At 41.5% G+C, this 9901-nt stretch overlaps 1 pseudogene; it reads left to right on the forward strand.

Moving 5' to 3' along the window:
• The first annotated feature begins 7921 nt into the window (after positions 1-7921).
• On the forward strand, positions 7922-9241 carry LOC119541424 (annotated as a pseudogene).
• Positions 9242-9901: the final 660 nt, after the last annotated feature.

Consider the following 9901-nt stretch of genomic DNA (forward strand, 5'->3'; position numbering starts at 1 on the left):
CAACTATGTCACCCCTGTAAGAACCAAGAAGAGATTATTTTTAAAAAGTGAAAATTTTACAACACATAAAAAAGAAGTAAAATCCACAAGCTGCCTGTGAGAGAGCTCAGAACACCTGGCTGTGTCACCCTGGTGACCCTCTCACTTTGGTTGGAACTTGGAGGGGTAGGAGGGAGAGTTGGATATAAAAATGCCAAAACTTAACCTATAAATTAAGAAAAGAGTTTTTAATTACAAATTTTCACCCCTACTCCTTAATCCTTTTTTTTTTTTTTTTTTTTTGCTTTGTTTTTTGGAGAAGTAATAAAATTCTGATGGGAGACTCAGGTCAGGGGAGGCTTCATGGAAGAGGAGCCATAGGTAGGATTTGAAGGACAAAGTCTGTAATGGCTGGAACACATGAAAGAAGAAAGGAGATTGATTCAGCTCAATCTTTAAGACCAGTATTAGCCTAACACAAAGGCCAGGCAAAGACATTGCAAGAAAACTACAGACCAACAATATCCCTGTTGAATATAGATGCAAAACTCCTGAACAAAATATTAGGAAATCAAATCCAGGAAGGAAAGAAGGGAGGGAGGGAGAAAGAAAGAAAAGTAGTGAAGGAGTATGGGAGTGAGAAAGTATGGGAAGGAGGGAAGAAGGAAGGGAGAAAGGCAGGAAGAGAGAAAGGGAGGAAGAAAGGAAGAATGAAAGAAAAAAACAAAAGAAGAAAGAAAACTGAGGGCTAAGCCCATTCTTGGAAACTACCTGAAGCTGGAGGAAGGATTCAGGGAAATAAAAAATAGTGATACACCTGAGGAAGGTGCAGAAATAATACCAGGCCCATTACGTCTGGAGTAGGCTTAAGAAGACTCGTGAGTCCTAGATTCATTGTTCCTGCCAAAAACATGGGCTTAATCAAATCTTCAAAAGTTGTCCCACTCTCCTACATTCCCACTTTTTTAACAAGCATCAAGGAAAAATAACAGTGAAATTCATCAGGGACAGCTGCAAAAGAAAGAACAAAAGCCAAGAAGGGAATAGACATTGAGAATAACCTGTGGCAAATCAGCCCACCACCCAATTGCAAGATATCACCGGAGAAATGTGAAGCCTGGAGAGGGCTGAAGGTAACCCTAACAACAACAAACTTCAAGCCAAGCACTAATCAACAAATACTGATTAGTTTAACACAAACTCATATTATAAAGGCCTAGCAGAAGGAAAGGCATACTCATCCCCAGGCATGAAGAATACTTACCTCAGTATCCACCCACCCAGCTTTCCACAAAACACTGTGAAGCAAAAAAGGAGGGGCAAAGGAAACACAGTCTGAAGAGACTAAGCAGTCATCAAAAACAGACTCAGACATGACAGATGTTGAAACTATCAGAGAGGAAATTTAAAATAATTATATTTTGCAAAAACATCTAACAGAGAATATACAAAAAAAATGTGAGAAAAGATAGGAAATTTCAGCAAAAAGTAACTATAAGAATCAACTGAAAATGTTAGAAATCAAAAATAACAGTTACAGGGATGAAGGATGCCTTCAATGAGCCAAGAAAAGAATTGGTGAACTTGCAAACAGTTCAATAGAAATAATTCAAACTGAAATGCAGAGAGAGAGAGAGAGAGGAAGGGAGAGAGAACAGGTCAGAGATCAAAGAGCTGCAGGACAAGATCAAACAATCTAACATATATATAATGGGAATTCAGAAAGAGAAAAGATAATGGAGGCAAAGAAATATTTGAGGAAATAAAGGCTATTTTCCACAATTAGCAACAGACTAAAACATAGATCCAACACCAAGACATATCATATTCAAACTGCTGAAAACCACATATAAAGACAAAATCTTGAAGGCAGCCAGAGGAAAAAATCACATGAGTGATAGAGGAGCAAAAATAAGAGTGATAGCAGACTTCTCATTGGAAACCATGTGTACCAGTTTGGACATGTTATGTCCCCCCAAAAGCCATAATCTCTAATGCAGTCTTGTGGGGGGCAGACATATTAGTACTATTAGGTTGGAATCTTTTGAGTGTTTCCCTGGAGATGTGACTCAATCAACTGTGGGCAAAACATTTTATTAAATTATTTCCATGGAGATATGGACCCTGCCCATTCAGGGTGGGTCTTGATTTAATCACAGGAGTCCTACAAAAGAGCTCACAAACAGAAGGAGCTCAGAGCAACTGAGAGGGACACTGGCACTGACACTTGGAGATACTTGGAGAGTTTTGGAGATGCTAGCCCAGAGTTTGCTCCAGAGAAGCTAAGAGAGGGCCCCGACACTTAGATGCACAAGAGTTGAAGAAGCTAAGAGAGACCCAGAGACATTTTGAAGAAAGATATTTTGAAAACACAACCTGAAAGCAAAGGAAAAGCAGGTACCAGCCACGTGCCTTCCCAGCTGACAGAGGTGGTCCAGACACCATTGGCCATTCTTCAGTGAAGGTATCATCTTGTTGATGCCTTAGTTTGGACACTTTTATGGCCTTAGAACTGTAAATTTGTAATTTAAGAAATTCTGTTTATAAAAGCCAATCTATTTTGAGTATTTTGCATAATGGCAGTATTAGCAAACCAGAACACCATGCAAGCAAGAAGACAATGGGATAACATTTTTAGAGTGCTGAAATTAAGAAAAGAAAGAAGAAAAATCTGTCCAACTCAGAAAATGATTGCTGGACTGATGAGCAAAACCTAGAGCCAATGTGGTACCCAATAAGGAGAAGCAAAACGCCAGGCATCCTTGGCATTTTATGGAAAAAGGAATCCAAAGATTTGAAGTTAGGAATTAAGGATCAGCTACATCATCGCTACAAACACATATAGAAGATGCTGCAATTTAAATGAGTTGTCTAATCTTAATGCACTGTGGTTATTCCAGGTATAAAGGCTGAGTAATAACTGTTAACTATAATAAACAACGAGAACATCTTGGTAATCAAAATTATTTGATTTGTGGATGTCTAGGCTATGGAACAGAATGAGAACCTACCATTGCAAATAAACACTTGGTTTGTTTTGTTCATTACCTTATCCTCAAGCCCACTTTCTTTCGCATGACATGATCTTTTCCCCATCATGCAACCACATGTGTGATTACTGAGCCAGCAGGTCAGTTACTACCTCCTGTGTATTCTCTTGGCTTCCCAAGAGCAAAGTTTTATAAAATGCCTGAGGCTAGGGAGCCCCAGTATCACCTCACCCATGCCTGTGTTAAAGGCATTAAATTCAGTGTGCCCACTAGGTACTCAGAAAGCCATTTGAAGATCTCTTATACTCAAGGATGCCCAACTTCAGAAGGGACATTCTATTCATGAGGGTAAAGTAAAACCCCTCCCAAGATTGCTTCCCCAAATTTCTGCTTTCATCATTGCAGCCAAAAAAAAAAACAAACCAAAAAAAAACAAACCAAAAAAAAATCCTATGTCTGGAAGCATCTGCTCACAAAATTCACAGCCACTATATAAAATAACCCAGTGCATTAAAAGAATACACTTGGGACTTGGTAATCACCTGACCATTTCCACCAGTTACCTGCATTGCTTACCTGTAATCGGTGCCTTTAATTGCCTTACTTTCCAGGTGAATAAGATATCTCTACAGATAAACATAGAAGCATAAGTCCTGGTGACCAGAGAAACCTATCTTAGAGCTTTTCTCCTTCTATAATTTCTTCCTTTAAAGGTCTTGCTTTTACCAAAGCTGCTAATGACAACCAGGGATGGAATTGGTCACCATCTTGCCTTTTGCCTGCAGCTAGCTATCAATCCACTTAGACAGTTTTCCCAGATCTAAGTCTTTTTCTTCTCAATTCCATTGTTGAGATGTCACTTATAATTTGCCTCAAAGTTTAGTCACTTCATGCCACATGTTCTAGGCCAATCAGTCAAGACCAACAGGAGAAAACTTGTACCACGACAAAGTCATTTTTATTGACCCCATCGCAATGAAGGAGATGGCACACCAGAGAAGCAATGGGGCTTTTTTTCCAAACAAAGAAAAAAATAGTAGTTAAAAGAATTAGGAAGGAGTTTAGGTGAAATTTAAATGAAGTAGTGCTTAGATAGGATCAAAGCAAATCCAGGCTGTATGAAAATGGGATCACCGTCAGGTACGGACAAGGAAGTAGACCCAGGGTCTTGTTTACTTGGAAACAACAAAGCTAAGATGGATGTGGAATGCTGAGTCTAGAAATCCCTTACTTAAGCCACTCCCTGGGATATAAAGTGAGATTGCTTCTGGGCCAGAGTGACTTAGATCTTCCAAACAAAAAAACAAAAAAAAAAATGGGATGACTCATTTCTATGACATAATTTCAAACAGCAAATTTTCTGATAAGTCTGAGGTTTCAAATAACAAAGTTTCTCAAAGAGTAACAATGCAGTAGTCCCTCAAAGAAAGTAGTTCCTGATGCTTTATAGTCGCAGGGTGTCCAGCAGAAATATTACTTCTTGATAACCTGGCAACCAGCATTATTTGTGTCCTCTATTCCAGCCTGATAAATGGCAGGGAAGTTTTAAAAGCTTGAGTTGATTTTTAATTTCTCACAAGGGTGGGAACGTGGCAGTCTTGGTATCAAAGTCTCATTTCCCCATTTTTCTTGCCAATAGGTATACCTCAATGATTATGCTAAGGCCCACGAGTCTGAAAGACCATCTTGCCAACCATGACAATCAGACTTAACATGCAAAATGAGATTCTCAAATCAGATTCACATGAACCGTACATGCTAACCAGTATCCACACTCCACATGGAGAGGAAAAATGCAATTGTGTTTCACTTCACGTATCCCTTTGAGGGAGAAATCCTCCCTCCTACATCCTGTTTGGCATATGTATGATGTGTATGACACATCATAGGTGGCCAATTTATAGTTTATTAAATGAATAATCAGGCAGGAAAAAATGTAAGTCTAAACAGACTTACAGCCTGGGTCCCACACTTTTATATACCCATAAACCTGCTCCGTTCCCCATGTTCTCTTAGTTATTCTATGGAATTCATGTTATTACTATAAGTTCCTAAGCAGCAGCTCTAATCTGGCTTGTTACTGGGTCTTCTACTATTTCCTAAAATAAACGTAAAAACATCCAGTTGTAATGTTGCTTATGATTATTCTTTATGTGAAAGCAGATCAACTGCCTGAGAGTGGGAAAGAGATTGGCAGCATGTAGGCACAATGTAGTAAAATGAGAGCACATTCTGATCCCACTGGAGAAATTGCAAAAGGTCCAGTCTGGGCATGTGACTGATTCCCTCTTAGTGATGTCTCTAACCTGAAAGGAAATGGTTAAACCATGTCATTAAATCTGCAAAGAAAAAAACTTCTTGTCAAGAAGTTTCTACAAAAGGAATCATAATGTTGTTTCCTTAATATCTACAGGGCAGGAATAAGTTTCAAATGACACTATTTCAGTGGGATCAAAGAGAATATGGAATTTAGGTTCCTGAAACCTGAGATCAGAGAGAAGATAATCAAATCCTGTCCAAAAGCTTTACAAGATACACTGATATGGGAGTGGGTGGGTTGTCTGTTCTAAATAGAAAAGAGACGAGGATCTGTTTTTTGTCCTTTCTGCACTATAATGTAAAATAAACCAAGTCTTCTTCCAAGAAAGAAGAGGCCAGTTTCTCACCCAGGGGCTTCTTGGTACAGATCCTTGAACAAGGTGCCAAGTACTGACTCAGAAACCTAAGAGTATAAAGCAACACTCAAAAAAAGGCTTCTTAGAATTTAGATTGCATGAGTACAAACCAAGCCTCTTCCTTTACTCCCCATGTGTTCAACAGCATGTTTCTTTTAAAGTTCCTCATCATTAAGATTTTTAATTCATTGTGGTGCTGTGAGATTTAAATAACATTCAATATGTGAAATGTATATCACTATCTGTAATACATACTCAAACTACATATTTTATAATGATGATACATGAAAGTCAAGAGGGAGAGATAAATAAACCATGAATAAGAATGCTGTACTGACCCTCAATGGATTTCAACCCCACTCTATACATCCTGAAAAACTCTCAAATAATCTCCCCCAAGGTAGCCTCATTATGAAGTCTTTACCATTATGTAAAATTTTCCAAAGAAAACAAGAAATTTTCTGATTAGAAGCTAACATATATAGTTACCTGGTCACATGGTAGCTCTTCTCTTGGTCTTTCCAATAACATTTCTACTAAAGATGAAGTATCCCTTATTATATGCCAATATGCCAAAAGCCATGCAAATAAAATTGGTAACCAAGAAGCTGCAATCTCTCAGCTCCTTTACTATCTTATCTGTTAACTGGCTTTGGAAAATCAAAAGGAAATAGAAAGCAATGAGGAAAATAGCACACTTTTCTCATGCCATCTCACTCTCTGTACCCCGCAAAAAAATATTGGTTAACTTCAGGATAAGGAACCCAGGGATTCCAGGAGCCAAATTAAAAAAACACTTAGAATGGGGTGTTCTTACTAAATTTAGTGATGATAGCAGCAGCAGTAGTCACAGTAGGAGCAACAGTGGAATTGCCTGCAGAGGCAGCTGGGATTAAGAAGAAAAGATCCAGGTGAGACATTTGACTCTCAGGGAATGATATTTGCCCCCTCCAGGCTTGGCCATGCATTCCTCAGTCTGACTTGAACTCTGAAAATCTGTCATCAATCCATCATACCTTGGCACTGGCCTTATCCTGACCATTTTCCTCTTGTCTTGCCCTTCTTAGCACTGCCCTTGGTGAGACCAAAAGAATCTGGGCTATCTCTCCAAAGGCAACTAGGCTGATAGAAGAGACTGGCAAATACATTGTCCCAGGCATGAGCACAAAAGATCATATCATTAAGAGCCTGTGCACTTATGGCCAAAAGACAAAAATCTCCAAACTCTGGAGGATCAAAACGGTTGACATGTCCCTGCATGAGCATAACACACACACTATTTAGAATCTACAGGGACTACTTATACCCTACACCAGAGCTACTGACAAACAGCAAGAGTCAATAACTGGATAGCTCCCCTCCAAGCACGCACTCTAATGATGTTGACTCAGGCCCCATTCAGGAGAGAGGATATTTTTAAATTGGACCACACCTGGCAGGTAGGACTAATATTAGGCACAGCATATGAGATCTGACTGGATCCCACACACTTATGACCAAAGGAAACAAATCCCTGAGTAACAGAGGAGCAAAGGGGAGTTCTTTGTTAGAACAACACACACATAATAGAATGTGCAGGATACTTTGGGAGAGGCTCAAGTATGTCTGGGGCTTCTTGTCCTCAACCTTGGCTTCCAGGTTAGATGAGGAAAACACACCAAGCTAAGAAACAGGGATATGCTATTACAAGGGACGCAAGATCTCTTCTTCCACATGACCCCCTCATCTCCCATCCTACCTTCCCATCTGGTGCTAATGCTCAAGAAATTGCCCTCATCTACAAATCACCTTCAGTAATTACATCCTTTTGCACACTTCTGGGACCAACTGCCCTCTCTTCACACAATGGCTCTCTGTTAAACTCTTCAAATTATGATAACCAAAAGCTATACATGCATGTCTCCAAAATTCTCAGGCTGCAATATCAGTCCATATTACCTTGTCCTCACTGCCAATGACAACAAGTGATTAGTCCACAATTTATATTTCAGAGATACCCACCAAAATATGCTTATACCTTAATCCTCAGAACCTAGAAATATATTAATGTTTTGCCTGACATGACAATAGTAACTTTGTTGATGTAATTAAGATAAGAACCTTGGGAAGAAGAGATAAGTTTGGATTATCCAGGGAACTTGATGTAATCACAAAGGTCCTTAAAAGTAGAAGAGACAATAGAGAGTCAGAGGAGATGGAGTTTAAAGAATGATCAGAAAGATACAAAGTTTTTAGCTTTGAAGATGGAGAAGAGTCTGCATCCGTATCCCAAGTCCTGGCCTCTCGCCTCACTCCCCAGACAACATGAGCTTCACCACCCGCTCCACCACCTTCTCTACCAACTACCAATCCCTGGGCTCGGTCCAGTTGCCCAGCCACTGGATCAGGCCGGCCAGCAGCACGGCCAGCATCTATGCGGGCACCAGGGGCTTGAGCTCCCAGATCTCTGTGTCCCGCTCCTCTAGCTCCTGGGGTGGCTAGGGGTCCAGGGGCTTGGCCAGCAGGGTGGCCGGGGGTCTGGTGGGAATGGGGGGCATCCAGGGCAAGAAGGAGACCATGCAAGCCCTGAAAGACTGCCTAGCCTCCTACCTGGACAGGGTGAGGAGCCTGAAGACTGAGAATCAGAGACTGGAGGGCAAAATTCAGGTACACCTGGAGAAGAAGAGACCCCAGGTCAGGGACTGGAGCCACTACTTCAAGATCATTGAGGAAATGAGGGCTCAGATCTTTGAAATTTCTGTGGACAATGCCCTCATCATTCTGCAGATTGACAATGCCAGGCTGGCTGCTTCTGACTTCAGAGTCAAGTATAAGACTGAGCTGGCCATGTACCAGTCCGTGGAGAGTGACATCCATGGGCTCGGTAAGGTCATTGATGACACCAATGTCACTCAGCTGCAGCTGGAGACTGAGACCGAGGCTCTCAAGGAGGAGCTGCTCTTCATGAAGAAGAACCAGGAGGAAGTAAAGGGCTTACAAGCCCAGATTGCCAGCTCTGGGCTGACGGTGGAGGTGGACGCCCCCAAGTCTCAGGACTTCAGCAAGATCATGGCAGACATCCAAACCCAGTATGACAAGTTGTCTCAGAAGAACCAAGGGGAGCTGGACAAGTACTGGTCTCAGCAGATTGAAGAGAGCACCACAGTGGTCACCTCTCAGTCCACTGAGATAGGAGCTGCTAAGATGACACTCATGGAGCTGAGACATACTGTCCAGTCCTTGGAAATCAACCTGGACTCCATGAGAAACCTGAAAGCCAGCCTGGAGAACAGCCTGTGGGAGGTGGAAGCCCGCTATGTCCTGCAGATGGAGCAGCTCAACGGGGTCCTGCTGCACCTGGAGTCAGTGCTGGCACAGACCCGGGCAGAGGGGCAGCACCAGGCTCAGGAGTAAGAGGCTCTGCTGAGCATCAAGGCCAAGCTGGAGACCGAGATTGCCACGTATCGTCGCCTGCTAGAAGACGGAGAGGACTTCAGTCTCAGCGACACCCTGGGCAGCAGCAACTCCATGTAAACCATCCACAAGACCACCACCCGCAGGATCGCGGGTGGCAAAGTGGTATCTGAGACCAATGACACCAAAGTTCTGAGGCATTGAGGCAGCAGAAGCAGGGTGCCCTTTGGGGAACCAGTGACCAATAAAAACTTCTGCATCTTCAAAAAAAAAAAAAGAAGAAGATGGAGGAAAGGGAAGATGAACCAGAAATGTGGAAACCCACTAGAAACTGGTAAAACAAGGAAATGGTTCCTCTCCTAGAGCTTCCAGAAAGGAACACAGTTCTGCCAATGCCTTGATTTTAGCCCATTGAGACCTGTGTTGATCTTCTGATCTTGGAACTGTGCTTCAGTAAATTTATGTTGTTTTAGTACGCTACATGGTAGCAAATAGAAAACTAATACATGTAGAAATACACATACAAATGTATAAACAGCAGATTTTTTATGTTCCACCAGGAACTTTAGAATCCGGAGTATGGCTTGCCTAGGTTTCTGTTTGGGAATACTTTAAACATGAAAAGTTACCATTGAAGCTAACTATGTGACAGGAGGCTGGTGATGGAAAATGGTCACTGCAGAAAAAAAGATGAAGTGCAAGTCACTCACCAGTGGGCCTGGGGTCAAATGGAGCAGCTGTTCTATCTTCTAAAAGAGTAGGAAGAAAAAGTAGATATGAGATGAAGTCTGGCTTGGGAGTCAAAGGCATGCCCAAATAAAGATGCTTTGTCTTTGGACAAAGGTTCACATAATATAAAAATCC

Source organism: Choloepus didactylus, chromosome 8 (genome assembly GCF_015220235.1).
Source record: "Choloepus didactylus isolate mChoDid1 chromosome 8, mChoDid1.pri, whole genome shotgun sequence".
NCBI classification, from domain to species: Eukaryota; Metazoa; Chordata; class Mammalia; order Pilosa; family Megalonychidae; genus Choloepus; species Choloepus didactylus.